The sequence below is a fragment of the Adiantum capillus-veneris genome, chromosome 17 (assembly GCF_014529385.1).
Source record: "Adiantum capillus-veneris isolate H3 chromosome 17, ASM1452938v2, whole genome shotgun sequence".
NCBI classification, from domain to species: Eukaryota; Viridiplantae; Streptophyta; class Polypodiopsida; order Polypodiales; family Pteridaceae; genus Adiantum; species Adiantum capillus-veneris.
In genome coordinates, this window is record NC_140947.1 from 73,015,208 (window position 1) to 73,030,588 (window position 15,381).

The 15,381-nt window shown below is 46.2% G+C and overlaps 1 protein-coding gene across 5 annotated transcripts in view; it reads right to left on the reverse strand.

Annotated features, from left to right (window-relative positions):
* JMJD5 (2-oxoglutarate (2OG) and Fe(II)-dependent oxygenase superfamily protein) overlaps positions 1-15,381 on the reverse strand; it is a 29,337-nt gene that overhangs the window by 2,755 nt on the left and 11,201 nt on the right. The gene's annotated exons all lie outside the window — the stretch shown is intronic.

A 15,381-nucleotide genomic window follows, 5' to 3' on the forward strand; every position in this document is an offset into this window, starting at 1 on the left:
TTAATCTGATCGTCTTATTATATTCTTTATTATCATTTTTAGTTCCGTTCAGGCTCAGCAGATGATAAACGTGACAAAAGAACCCCTACCATAAACATTGCTTCTTGCTTGGTTGTCTAGCCTTTTTCCTTTTTTACTTTTGTTTTGAGAGAGAGAGAGAGAGAGAGAGAGAGAGAGAGAGAGAGGAGCTCCCCTGAAACTTGCAATGTTTGAAGCGGGGAACCCTCGTGCTGCTCCAAAATGCCCTCCGCCACCCTTCGCCCATCCTCCCATGCTGGTTGTCCCCATTGTTACTAAATAAGCTAAATCTAAAAGAGACATAATTATAGATTAATTATTAAAAATAAGGGAAAAAAACCAAAATACCCCTCTAATTATGGAAATTCCCAAAGTACCTCTCAAATTTCAAAAATTCCCAATATACCCTTGATTCATTTGGGATGGATTTGCCCCGATTTTTGGATATTCTAATATTTACAACAAGGGGAGTTATTTTTAAGCTTTCTAGACAGAAATATTCACAAATGCGCTCAGAGGCATCTGTGTCTAAAAATGATGAACAATCTCATCTTAAGAGCCCACAATTGTGAGTGCGCGCGTGTGCGGAAGCGAGAGAGAGAGAGAGAGAGAGAGAGAGAGAGAGAGAGACAAACGCCAGATGAGGACGAGTGGGCAATCAGCCCCCCTGACTACCAAAACATGAGACCGTACAATACCAGATGATAACTATGAAATGTGTACCCCCCTGGCCCCATATATATGAGTGCCCAAGGTGGGGACCCAGCTCAAGTGGGCAGCCAGCCCCAAACTCGGGCGGCGGGACAAGGTACAACCTAGACTATGGGTGGCCAGCCCAAAGACACTAGCCGTAAAAGGAAGTGCCCTAAACCTGTGTGAATCAGCAGAGTGGTGTAAGTCTAACACCCCCTCTCAGCACCGGATGTTGAACAAACCGCGTGAAGCCGAAGATGTGAGGCAAATGATGAAGATGTTTGTTGCAATGTCCACTGAAGGAGACTCAATGAGTGTAGTAGCAATCTGGCGTGTCCCAACCTCGGAGGGATCTCCATGTCAAAGTGCGCGTGTGCGGAAGAGAGAGAGAGAGAGAGAGACCACAAACGCGAGATGTAGGACGAGGGGGCGATCAGCCCCCCACTGACTGCCAGAGCATAAGACCCGAACAACAATTGTATCAGATTCAGAAGTGAGTGCGCCCCCGGCCCCATATATAGGTGCCCAAGGGGGAGGTTGAGCATGCCAGAAGAATGCCTCACGACCGAGCAACAAAAAGATATATAAAGGGCGCCCAGACAAGGTGGGCGGCCAGTCCAGTGACATACTAGTCGTACATGTATGCCCTAGACCTGAGTGAAGCAGTAGAGTGGTGTAAATCTAACACCCCCTCTCAGCACCGGATGTTGAACAAACCGCATGAAGCCGAAGATGCGAGGCAGATGATGAAGATATCTGCAGCCATGTCCACTGAAGGACAATACTCCATGAGTGTAGCAGTAGTCTAGGGTGTCTCGACCACCGAGAGATCTCCAAGGTAAAGTGCCGTCACGAGAAGTGTACTAAATTGATGTACTTCGCCAATACAAGGTGAAGATACTGCGTGAAGGTCCCGAACTAAGTGTGAAAAAAACTCCTTGTCGTAAAAGAAGTGCCAATAGACCTGCAAGTGTCCTACCCAATAGGATCCGTGGTGTATGTAGTCAAACCATCAGGAGAAAATGGGGAAGCCCAGGAACCATTCAGAACCGGAACCCTGTCAATGCATGAGCCTGTAACCCAGTGTGACCAGGTGGCTAATCTGTGGAAAAACTCCAGGAAGGTCAGATGTAGCAATCTGCGCCGAAAACGTCCTCCGAATCAAGGAAAGCCAGACTGAGCAGTCTGTATGTAGACGCTACCGTAAGCTACAGCAATCCCCGAGAGACCGCACGGACAACCATCGGATGGTGTCCTGTCAGTAGGTAGGATAATCCAAGATGAGAGGAAAGCCAGACTCAATAGTCTGCGCTGTGAAGGGCCTCTGAGAAGAGGTGTTGTCAGACCAGGTTGTCTGCACCGTAATCATCCTGTACAAGTAGGCAAGCTAGACTGAGCAGTCTGTGCTATGAATAATCTCTGACAAGAGGAAAGGCCAGACCAATCTGTCTGTGCCATCTTGCTTCCTGCCTCCAATCCTGAAACCGGCCCATGGGGCGGTAGGCTTTGGCTTTCACCCAAAATTCTTTACTTTAGACACACACACACACAGCACTTTGCAAAGAGAACCTGCGACAGGAATTAACACTTGAATACACACACGACCCGGAAGCTAGAATGCCCCGAGCAGACGCCGACAACCTGTAGGCCCCAAAATTGGCGCCCCTTTCGGTATTTCTTTATTCTTTGAGAGGGTAAATTACAAAGTAGAGTCCTGAGAATCCTTTACCTGTATCCAGCTAGATACCGATTGTTTTGGACAAATTTCGGTAGCATAACAACCCCAAAACTTGCGCGAAACTGATTCCCCTGTTGGAACTCACTTCCACTGGCATAAACCCTCTGATTCCTGCCCAAAAACAGTAAATTCAGCACGCTGTATTTACTGTTTTTTGCCCTATTTTCAGCCCCAAACAGTCTCCTAGCTGTCCTCTGCCAGTGGGGCACTATTCTCAATGGTTTTGGCGTCCGTGTGGCTGAAAAACAGTCAATTTACAGCGCATACACAGCGTTGAAAACGCACCTCTACGGTGAGGTTATGACCCTCACCGGTGCCTGCTTTGGAGTAGCAGTAAGCTACCCCTGTTCCAGCTCAAGGAGGCTCTTGCCTCAGCACAAAAGCATGAAACCACACAGCTGTACATCAGTCAAATGAAGAGCCCTCTTGTGGAGCATCACACAACTGCACGTAGGGGAGAGAGAGAGCAGTGTGTAGTGTGTAGGGCATCACTCCTAGCACCACACTGTACATGAGAGGGAAAGAAAGCACTCCATAGCTCTTAACCTGTGACAGGTTCTCAATGAAGCATCCCCCAAGCATAAATCGAGTGCCCCCTCTTCTGCCCTCGACCTATAATACATCTGTGAACCAATAGATGCAAAAGGGGAAGATTTCCATGGCTGCCAAAACCTGCGTATCGCTGAAAACGCAGCAAAACAGCCCTATAAACACGCATATGATGCCTTCCAATGCTGAAAATGAGCTCTTATGTCCTAGGTAAAGTCATGGGAAGCTCAAAAATGGAGAGAAATGGCTGAAAATCACAGTTATCAGCCTCCAAAACTGCTCCAAAAAATCAATTACGAGATTTGTTCTCCCAAACTTGGTAAATTGGCCAAAAAGTGCCACTTGGCACTCATACATGCAATTTTCCCGCATTGGGCTTCCTGCTTAAAAATCTCTTAACTGGTGCATCAATTGACTTTGTAGCAAAGTAATAAAATGTTCCCCTTGTCATTCTGAAGCTAATGACGCGAACAGATTTCGTGGCCCAAAATAGCAATTCCCTAAATTTTAGGAGATGCTTCCATTGGGCTCCCACTCGTCTTCTGACTATCTATCCCCATTGGGACCGCATCCAAAAGTGCAATGTGGCCCAACTGTCGGGTATTTTCCTTTGGTGATCCCACCTTGACTTTGTGCCTTTATTGAGTTCTCGTCCTAGTATCCACCAACTTGCTAAGTACGACGGGGGTACCTACATGATCTTGAACTGAACCTAGACATCATTTACTTTACGAGTTCCAGTGCCGACCAACTTCCCGTCTGCGGGTAAAACTACCATTCACATTGGCCATACAATGTCCGACCATTTGCAACTTCAAAAAGAGGGTCTCAAAAATTAAACAAAAATCATTGGAAAGAAACCAACAACTAAGGTTAGCAGTTGCCACGTCCTCGTGACATACCCCCCTCTTGAAATCGCAAATGTCCTCGATTGCATACCATAAATACATGCCACTGATGATCTTGTGCTATTAACACTCTTTTATCATCGCATGTATACGCAAGAAAGGTCGTAACACGTAGATACAAATGACTTAATGAGACCTTCATATTTTTGTCATTTCCATCTATTACACTGAATTCATATGTACATTTGATATACTAGCTCTATCATTACCCCTCCTTTGCAGACGTTGGGTTAGGGCATACGTAGGCTGTAACCCAAACGCCTCAAAGTAAAGCTGCAATAGATTTGGTGACTCTCACAGTTCATGCTCTTCCATCCACTTTGCATCCATAGCTGGATAGTTCTTGAACTTCACCAAGTAGCATCTTTACAACCTGTCCCTTAACTTTTACGTGTGCAAAAGGCTCTTGCCTCCGCAAATGAGCATAATTCCACAACACTGTGACGTACCACCCACGCCCAAGTCAGCTCAAATTTCAAGATGATTTACCGATGCGTCAAAGAATCCAAGCAATCGCCTCAGAGAATCGGCAAGCAGCATGTCACCTGGCAAACCCACATCACTCCCGCAGGAGATCTAGTGGCCAATCTACCACCGTGAGACCTCTCCCTATCTCATTTTGGTTCATCCTTGCAAACCCTAGTAACGCAGCAAAAAATCAGCCGTAATTTGACCACTTTTTGGTAAGGCGAACATGCGGAATTTCTTGTCTGTCCTGTGAAGAGGAACCCTCTTCCCTGGTGTCATCTGTCATGTCAGCCATAGTGTAATTCCAAGTTCCTGTACTCTGTGTCTTTACCCAAAACAATTGAGGCTCACTTCTTGAGGAAAAAGTGATTGATATCTTGGCAATGGAACCTTGAAACCGGCCCGTGGGGCCGTAGGCTTTGGCTTTCACCCGAAATTCTTTACTTTAGACACACAAACACAGAGCACTTTGCAAAGAGAACCTGCGACGGGAATTAACACTTGAATACACACACGGCTAGGAAGCTAGAATGCCCCGAGCAGACGCCGACAACCTGTAGGCCCCAAAATTGGCGCCATTCTTTGAGAGGGTAAATTACAAAGTAGAGTCCTGAGAATCCTCTACCTGTATCCAGCTAGATACCGATTGTTTTGGCCAAATTTCGGTAACATAACAGCCCCAATACTTGCGCAAAACCGATTCCCTGCTAGAACTCACTTCCACTAGCATAAACCCTCTGATTCCTGCCCAAAAACAGTAAATTCAGCACGCTGTATTTACTGGTTTTTGCCCTGTTTTTAGCCCCAAATAGTCCTCTAGCTGTCCTCTGCCAGTGGGGCACTACTCTCAATGGTTCTAGCGTCCGTATGGCTGAAAAACAGTCAATTTACAGCACATACACAGCGCTGAAAACGCACCTGTACGGTGAGGTTATGACCCTCACCGGTGCCTGCTTTGGAGTAGCAATTAGCTACCCCTGTTCCTACTCAAGGAGGCTCTTGCCTCAACACAAAAGCATGAAACCACACAGCTGTACATCAGTCAAATGAAGAGCCCTCTTGTGGGGCATCACATAACTGCACGTATGGGGGACAGAGAGAGGAGTGTGTAGTGTGCAGGGCATCACTCCTAGCACCACACTGTACATGAGAGGGAAAGAAAGCACTCCATAGCTCTTAACCTGTGACAGGTTCTCAATGAAACATCCCCCAAGCATAAATCGAGTGCCCCCTCTTCTGCCCTCGACCTGTAATACATCTGTGAACCAATAGATGCAAAAGGGGAAGATTTCCATGGCTGCCAAAACCTGCGTATCGCTGAAAACGCAGCAAAACAGCCCTATAAACACGCATATGATGCCTTCCAATGCTGAAAATGAGCTCCTATGTCCTCAGTAAAGTCACGGGAAGCTCAAAAATGGAGAGAAATGGCTGAAAATCACAGTTATCAGCCTCCAAAACTGCTCCAAAAAATCAATTACGAGATTTGTTCTCCCAAACTTGGTAAATTGGCCAAAAAGTGCCACTTGGCACTCATACATGCAATTTTCCCGCATTGGGCTTCCTGCTTAAAAATCTCTTAACTGGTGCATCAATTGACTTTGTAGCAAAGTAATAAAATATTCCCCTTGTCATTCTGAAGCTAATGACGCGAACAGATTTCGTGGCCCAAAATAGCAATTCCCTAAATTTTAGGAGATGCTTCCATTGGGCTCCCACTCGTCTTCTGACTATCTATCCCCATTGGGACCGCATCCAAAAGTGCAATGTGGCCCAACTGTCGGGTATTTTCCTTTGGTGATCCCACCTTGACTTTGTGCCTTTATTGAGTTCTCGTCCTAGTATCCACCAACTTGCTAAGTACGACGGGGGTACCTACATGATCTTGAACTGAACCTAGACATCATTTTACTTTACGAGTTCCAGTGCCGACCAACTTCCCGTCTGCGGGTAAAACTACCGTTCACATTGGCCATACAATGTCCGACCATTTGCAACTTCAAAAAGAGGGTCTCAAAAATTAAACAAAAATCATTGGAAAGAAACCAACAACTAAGGTTAGCAGTTGCCACGTCCTCGTGACAAATCCTCTGGTGTCAATCAAAATAGAATCCACGCCACCAAACCGTAACTCGGTGTGGCTCTCAATGTGAATAAGCTGGGAGTGGCCTACTATTCAGGTAGGGGCATAAGTCTAATGTAAGGTTACCGAGGGTGAGTGTAAGAAACTCTGAAGGTAGCAAACCAAATGATCAGGAGTGTAGAAGAGCAACTGCACTACCATCTAAGCCAAGCTCCGGGTGACTCCGGATGTAGTCGAGTAATGATGCCTCCAAGATACTCTCCCGAAGTCCATATAGATGCTCATGTGTAAGCAAGTGATCTGACGTGTCAAGGTCAAGTGATAAGTGTCTGTCCACCCAAGATGGTGGTGTCTTCTCCGGGAATGTCGGAATCCCATATGCCTTGAGCATGGCCATATCTGCATAGTTGTGTCCATAGCAAACCACGAGTCGCCACCCCCTCTAGGGTGGACAACCGCCGAATGATGGCTAGAATGAATGGATCTCCCAAGGATCGTACGCCCGTAGATGATCAAGCTGATGTCGAAGATACCATGTACTGCAGCAGTCACTGAGAGACCGCATGGACCACCATTGGATGGTGTCTTGGCAGGAGGTAACTTCATCCTCTGTGAAAAACACAAGCCATGTGGCTGCTGTCCACCCAAAAACACAACTGCGAGGTGATGAAAACACTGCTGTCCAGCGAATTGCAGCGTGCTCGTACGCTCCCGGCAGGGTCTAGAGCGGTGCAGAGGGTGTAGGGAGGGTGGTGAATCAATGTAGCAACCCCGGGTGGGCTGGAAACAGAAAAAACAGCAGTGGGGAATGGCTGAAAATTGTAGTAAATAAAGAGGAATGTCGCCGGCAAAGCACCGGATGCCAAACGGGGTATAGCAAGGCAAGATCCATGGTGGGCGGGGCCTAGCGCTCCCCCTCTCAACCTGAAAATGCAGCCCTGCTTTAAACGCTGTTTTGCCACGCCAAAAGAAACTGAAAACACTGCTGAATTTTCCTACGCAGGCAGGAAAAAAACGCAAATGTCTTCCTCTGCTTCTGGTGCAAAAACGCTGATGCTCCTGCCCCGCAATTGCTGAAAACGCTGGTGTTTTCTTGCTGGACAGCTCCACTAAAAAAACGCAGGCACATTCTGAAAACACACATGGAGGGAGGGGGTTTTCCGCGATGAAAAGGCCTGGGAAGGCCAGCGCTCGTGGAGAAAGCAGCAGATCTGATGAGTTCTTGCAAAAGCACAGGTGGCAGAGCATTCCATCGCAAGAAACGTTGTCCAAGTGATGGAGTCACCCCACCCCCTCTTGCAGAGATCGCTGGCTGATTGTCCTCTTGGGAGAAGAACCTCATGCTGAGGATGCACCTGGTCTCAAGACCATGGAAAGCTCGTTGCTGATACCATGTGAGAGTGCCCCTGTGCGGAAGTGTGTGTGTGTGTGTGTGAGAGAGAGAGAGAGAGAGAGAGAGAGAGAGAGCCAGATGAGGAAGAGGGGGAGATCAACCCCCCTGACTACCAGAACATGAGACCGTACAATGCCAGATGATAACTATGATATGTATACCCCCCTCGCCCCATATATATGAGTGTCCAAGGTGGGTGTCCAGCTCAAGTGGGCGGTTGGTCCCAAACTCGGGCAGCCGGACAAGGTACAACCTAGACTATGGGTGGCCAGCCCAGAGACACTAGCCGTACAAGGAAGTGCCCTAGACCTGTGTGAAGCAGCAGAGTGGTGTAAGTCTAACAACAATACCATATAAAATCCTAGTTCTATCATCTTCCTGTGAAGAGTTGCAAAAAAATTTATCATTAGAGAAGTTTACGAGGTTAATGAGGGGTATTTTTAGAATTTTGTAGAAATTGAAGGGTATTTTGGGAATTTTTGGTCAAATATAAGGGGCATACTGGGAACTTCCACAAATTAGAGGGGTATTTTCGTAATTTTCCCTAAAAATAATTGGATCCATAGGTATGGTTTTTCAGATGTGTCTAGAGCATCATAGACAAAATCTCTCTTGAGACATCTGAGTATGGATATTCCTAGTGTGTCATTCCAAAGGAATGACAAGACTTTGGAATGACAAGAGTATTGTGAACGGGAACATTTTGGAATGACAAGAGTATTGTGAACGGGAACATTTCTTTGGCCTCCAAGAACGGGGATACTTGTAACGTGTCACGGAATACTTGTAATGTGTCACGTCGATTGGGTGACATAAGAGCATCGAGAAGAAGTATTTGACCATCCGGAACAGGCATCTCTGATGCATCATGGGATGGTTGACATAGAGCATCGCGAAGGAGTTGTGGTGAGTGAAAGACTCGAAGATGGGGATTCATAAGTCACATGGTGGGTGATGGGAGCATCGAGTAGGCATGCTAGCCTACCGGGTGGGCAACACAATGGAATGTGTCTGGAATATACTTAGACTGTCACGTGCGCACTTCACTTGCGCTACGTGGACATGCTTCTGCTACAGTCTAGCATAAATCTTAGCTTAGGACCTAGCCTGGCACCCTTGTGAGTCTCTAGCAGGACATGCATGCCCAGGCAGGCATACCCTCTCTTGCACAGTTCCGCATTTTAGCACTTAGGCATTTACCACGTGTGAACCACCTCTTAAAGTACATTTTATTAATAAGTGCCTTTTTATTTACCCTTGTTGGGATGGCTGCTCGACCCAAGCATTTGTACCTATTTAACCAACCCTTGGTGCACCACTAGAAGCCAGAGGAGCAATGACGGAGCCTCTCAAAAACCAAGCAGTACCAAGTACCTGGGATCATCAGCACCATCAGCTTTTTCCCATGAGCATCAGCATTTTTGGCTTCAACAATTTTCAGCAAGCAGCGTTTTTTTTTTTGCTTAGCACGGTGTACCGCCGCAATAGTTGCAGATCAGTGTTTCCCTCGTCGCGGTCGATCTCTCCATTGCGCCAAGAAGAGCATTTTCAGCTTTCAACACTCAAATCAACCAACATTTTTCAGTTTTCTTTCCCTTGATTTTTCTTTAATTTTTGGGACCCTCTTTTTGAAGTCACAAATGGCCGGACATTGTGTGCCTAGCGTGAAACGGCCAACGGCCAAGAGTTTCACCCATAGTCAAGAAGAGGCAGAGCAGGTTGCCACGAGATGGTCGGGCTAGTCGAGCAATAAAAGGGTGTCTAGGCTCAGATCAAAGTCATTTAGGCCCCTCGCTACACTTATAAGTTGGTGGGTACTGTCACAAAAATACGGAAGCGTAAACCGACTTTTTAATTGCACTTCAAATACTCAAGAGAATTTGAGAGAGAGAGAGAGAGAGAGAGAGAGAGAGAGAGAGAGAGAGAGAGAGAGCTTGACACTTCATTGGGGACCAGAAGATGGGCTGATCCCCCCCTCCCCCCCCTATAAAGAGAATACCTTTATTACTAAGGGAGAATCTCTACAAGCACAAGAACGGGGCAAAAGCTCATCCTCTATTCTTTCTTTTCTGCTTCTGACTTAGAGAGTGAGAAAACTACTCTCTGAATACTGAGAGGAATTTTCCCTCTGCTTTGAGATTTTGGGAAGCTCTTGTAAGCGAGAGTCTATCTTCCACAAAACTCCACGGAAGTTCTCATAAATGAGAGTCTACCTTCCGCTAACGGTGTCCCTTTATGCATAATCATTCCTGCAATAAAAACGAGGGAGAAACACGCAAAATGCACGCACACATGCTTGCTGTAATATTCTGCACATAACCTGAAATTGTTACTTGAGCACGTTCCAATGCCGAAATAGAGCCCTTTTTCGCATGGAATCGCACCAAACTTTGTGTACGCGTACTGTAGGTAGAGAAGAACTAAATTCTATGAGTACTTTGCTGAAATTCACCCTAATTGAGGTGATTAGAAGCTGAAAACAAAGAATTTGCAGCAGCTAGGCGTGAAAGAAAGAGAGTTTCCTTCTACTTTTCGCGATGAATCTTCCCCCACGACAGCCTATGATCAAGAGAAACCTTGTTCTAGGTGATGGGAGCTCCAGGACTCAACATACACCACAAGGGTTGACTCTCAAGCTTCAACAGAGAGCTCTGCTGCATAGAGCACGCTCACTTCAGGGGGGGTAGGTGCACTAACAACCTGTGAAGAGAGGGAGGGGGTGCCCCCATATAGCCAGCCAGAAGAGGGGGCGCTAGAGGATGAGGGAGGGTGAGTGAGAGTGAGAAAGTCACTTTGCCTTGGTAAGTGTGTCAAGTGGCACACTTAATAACTTAAAAACCATTCAACTTTCACATTTAAAAGTTCCTACGCTATTAATGAAATGTACAAATTAACTTACAACTGCACACATGAATGCTACTTATGAAAACGTTAGCTGCTCCCCAGCACAATGTCGTACCGGCAATGCTCTGGCATTACCTAATCGCACTTGTTCGACCATTTAGTCTGGCACAAACAATTTAGATTAGTTTAGCTGACTTATCCTATAATCCAAGCCTTAGGATTACTTTTCCCATCTCATTTCTTTGCTCGCACTGACGCGCGTAATTTTCTGAGCCTGAAATCTGAGGCTACTGTCTACCCCTTATTGAAGACCCGATTTCCCAATCACTAGGGCTTCAGGGTATTTTCTACTAGGGTCTCCCTTAGGTGCTCTGGCCCAACTGAGGCCCTAGAACTGCTAGTTCTATTCTAATGTGCACACAACTAATTAAATAACTATTTTCTCGTAAATAAATTAACTACTTACAAAGTCTGACATTGTTACAGGTACTAGGAAATTAACTCAAAAAGAGGCAAACTGGACACTTGGCAGCTCCAAAACAATCTGCCAGCTTACATGAAGAGGGGGCACCCAAACTTGTGAGAGAAGGCTGATTTTGATCATATAAGTGCTACTGTGTGTGTGAGTAGTGGGTGCAGTTGATCACACCTTTAATGGAAAACTTGCCTTCTCCCTTGCTCCATGTAGCACGATGATTCCACTCTCGTGCATCTCTCTTCCCTTTGAATACAGAAATGTGATGCCCCGCTTGAGGGCTTTTCATCTGTATGTACAGTTGGGTGGGTTCATGCGCGATTGTCAAGGCAAGAGCCTCTTGCACATGTACTGGATTAGCTAGTTGCTAATCCCTCGCAAGTACAGGTGAATTCGGAGAGATTTCACGTGAGAAATCTCGTCCGATTCAAAGGGCAAGTAGCCCTATAGGTGCGGGAGCTCGAGGGCTAGCTACAGATGCGACCGGCATGCGAAAAGGATCCCAGAACAGTAAATTACAGCCTGCTGTGTATTTTTGCAGATTTAGGGTTTTGACCCTAATTGATACCTAATACCCCCTGAACCTTCGGGGAAGCGTTGGGGTCAATGTACAAGTGGTCCGGTGCATTTTTAAGACAGAGAAAAGAGAATTTAGCGTGCTGCACATTCTTGGCAGGTTTGAGAAAGTGTCTGTATGTGCCAGGAAAATCACCTTTGGCATGGGGATTTTGTCTGTGAAGCCTCCTACTGCGGTTATGCTGCTGAAATCGGGCTAGACTAGGCCTTTTTCAGCCCTGTAAAAGCAGGACATCTCGTAGAAACTCGCAGGTTTTCTCCCAAGTTATATAAGAATAAAGAAATACCGAAAGGGACGCCAGTCTTTGGGGCCTACAGGGTGTTACTGATGCTTGGAAGCACTCTAGCTCCCAGGCCGTGCTTTGTGTGAAGTGTTAATTCCAGTCAAAGGTCTATTCGTGAAGTCTTCCTCTGTGTCATAAAGTCAAGTAAAGTTTATCAAGTAAAAATCGGGTGAAAGCTAAAGTCTTACCGCCCTACAGGCCGGTTTCATGGTTCCGTCGCCGGGCACTTTTTCCTTAAAGAGTGAGCCTTGGTTGGTTTGCGGCGAAGACGGAGAGCACAGGAACTTGGAATTACACTATGGCTCACAGGACAAATGACACCAAGGAAGAGGGTTTTCCTCTTCACAGGACAGACGGGCTATTCCTCTAGTGTTCAAGGTTGGCGAGAGTTCACGGCAACCCGTGACTACACCTTTTGTTGATGAATGCTCCACAAGGTCAAGGGTATATGACTGGGCAACTAGACGAGGATGTGTCAGGACACAGTTGGTTGCTGCTGTGAATGTGTTATCTCGGTTGGTGCAGAATATGGAATCTCTATCACGTGACACATCCAACCCTATGTGTTTGTGGACAAGCTACAACACGACAAGGGTTCAGTCAGTCCAGTCAGTCTAGATTAGCAAGTGATCTGGCACTTTTGTGAGTCTGTTCGCAGACCGTGCATGCCCAGACACTTAGTGTAGATACATATCCTCTGGTTGCACACAACATGATCATAAGCATTCCCATCAGAATCCTTCAAGGGAATTTTCCAGTGCATTTAGCCTATTGTACCTATTTTTTACATTTTTCACTTATTATTTTTAAGTGACTTTTGTTGGAAAGTAGGTAGGGCAAATTGAGTAAGTTTGTATATAAGCAAACCTAAACTAGCACTAAATGGCAGAAGAGGCAACAAGAGCCAAGCTCAGCAGGCAACTTCTCAAGCAAGAACTTGGTGGTCTCCCCTCCAAGCAAGAAGGACTTAACCTAGCATTTTCTCCAGCAAGTACCATCGCCAGCAAGTCTCAGCACCTAGTGTTTTCCATCAGGCGGATTATCGCCCACACACGTTCAGCCCTAGCGTTTTCAACCCAAATCGCCCTCCACTGTAGCTGCGTTTTTCAGCCATGAAGCAACCGCAGATTCAGCCCGAAAGGACCATCAGTTTCAGCCCTTAAGAACCTGCAGTTTCAGCCCTAAGGAAGTGCAGATTTTCAGCCTTAAAGACCCGCAAAATCAGCATTTTTGGACAGCAGATAAAAGATTGCAGATTTCAGCCCTTAGGTCGTTGTCGCCATCCCCGTCGTCATCGTCGACATAGCCTAGACTTGCATCAGTCACATGCATTCACTTTGTACCAGATTGTGCAATCATAAGTAGACCACTCTCGCCGACGAGAGTGGGGCCTTCGGAGGAGGGTTAGGTCCAAAGAACCCCCTCAAGAAGAAGTGATCTTGGCTCTCGAGCCTAGGTCCCAAGACCCCTCACAGGAAGTATTATGTGTTCGCATGATTGATTCGCACGCATTGTTCGAGTGTTTCATTCATGATCGTTTCCTATATTTTAGTCAACGTCTATATGTGATCCCTTTTCCTAGGCATGACATATTGTATGTTGAGCACGTTTAACTCATGGATGAGCACGGATGTATGCGGATTATTCATGAAGAGCTGAAAAGTATGCATTCAAGGAACTCACATTCCATGTCTCTTCATTGGCACGACACAGTTGTAGAAAGAGCACATGAAAGTATGAGCACCAAGCATGGGCATTTCCGTTGTGAACTGCCACAGTTGATTGCTTTAGCTCAAAAGAGAAAGATTCGATCTCATTGTTTGCATGTGTTTGATGAACAGTTTGTCACTCCGTCTCTATGTTGTTCTACATTGCATACACAGTCTTTAGAGAAGACACAGTTTTTCCATTCACTTTACATGGAATAGGTATGTTCATGGTTTTGTGTTGGAAATGGTTTCAAGAATTTTTAGACATGGAGATTCTTGAAGAAGAAAGAAGCATAACTCTCGACGAAGTTGAAGCATTGAAGGAGCCACAGAAGACTTTGTCGCTTTCGGCGCGGCCCAAAGAAGCAGGCGTTGCAGACCTTTATGAAGTTCAAGTATCGCACGACCCACACATCAGAGTGGGCCAACGAAGAGTCCTTTCCAGGATTTCGGATGCTATTGGCGATCTCCCTCGACGCCATACAGTTCGGTACAAGTACCTCACTTTGAAAAGGAGGGGATGTCACGTGACACATCCAACCCTATGTGTCCGTGGACAAGCTACAACACGACAAGGGTTCAGTCAGTCCAGTCAGTCTAGATTAGCTAGTGATCTGGCACTTTTGTTAGTCTGTTCGCAGACCGTGCATGCCCAGACACTTAGTGTAGATGCATATCCTCTGGTTAAACACAACATGATCATAAGCATTCCCATCAGAATCCTTCAGGGGAATTTTCCAGTGCATTTAGCCTATTGTACCTATTTTTTACATTTTTCACTTATTATTTTTAAGTGACTTTTGTTGGAAAGTAAGTAGGGCAAAATTGAGTAAGTTCGTATATAAGCAAACCTAGACTACCACTAAATGGCAGAGAGGCAACAGGAGCCAAGCTCAGCAGGCAACTTCTTAAGCAAGAACCTGGTGGTCTTCCCTCCAAGCAAGCAAGGACTCAACCTAGCGTTTTCTCCAACAAGTACCATCGCTAGCAAGTCTCAGCACCTAGCGTTTTCCATCAGGAGGATTATCGCCCACACACATTCAGCCCTAGCGTTTTCAACCCAGATCGCCCTCCACTATAGCTGGCGTTTTTCAGCCATGAAGCAACCGCAGATTCAGCCCGAAAGGACCATCAGTTTCAGCCCTTAAGAACCTGCAGTTTCAGCCCTAAGGAAGTGCAGATTTTCAGCCTTAAAGACCCGCAAAATCAGCGTTTTCCTTAGTGTTTTCGGCATCAGCAGATTTCAGCCCATAGCGTTTTTGGACAGCAGATAAAAGATTGCAGATTTCAGCCCTTAGGTCGGTGTCGCCATCCCCGTCGTCATCGTCGACATAGCCTAGACTTGCATCAGTCACATGCATTCACTTTGTACCAGATTGTGCAATCATAAGTAGACCACTCTGGCCGACGAGAGTGGGGCCTTCGGAGGAGGGTTTTACAACGTCTCTGGTGTCGTATCTCTCTTCTCTCTCTATCTCTCAGTCTCATACACTTGCACGCATAGTGTCCATTCACTTTGTTTGTGATCATAGCATTCTCTTATTAAGAACGGAAGGCTCTCCCTTCCATAAGAACAAAAGGAACCTTGAGCACAGTTCAGAGCACTCATCTTGAGCAAAGCGCAAACATTCATTCCGTTGCAC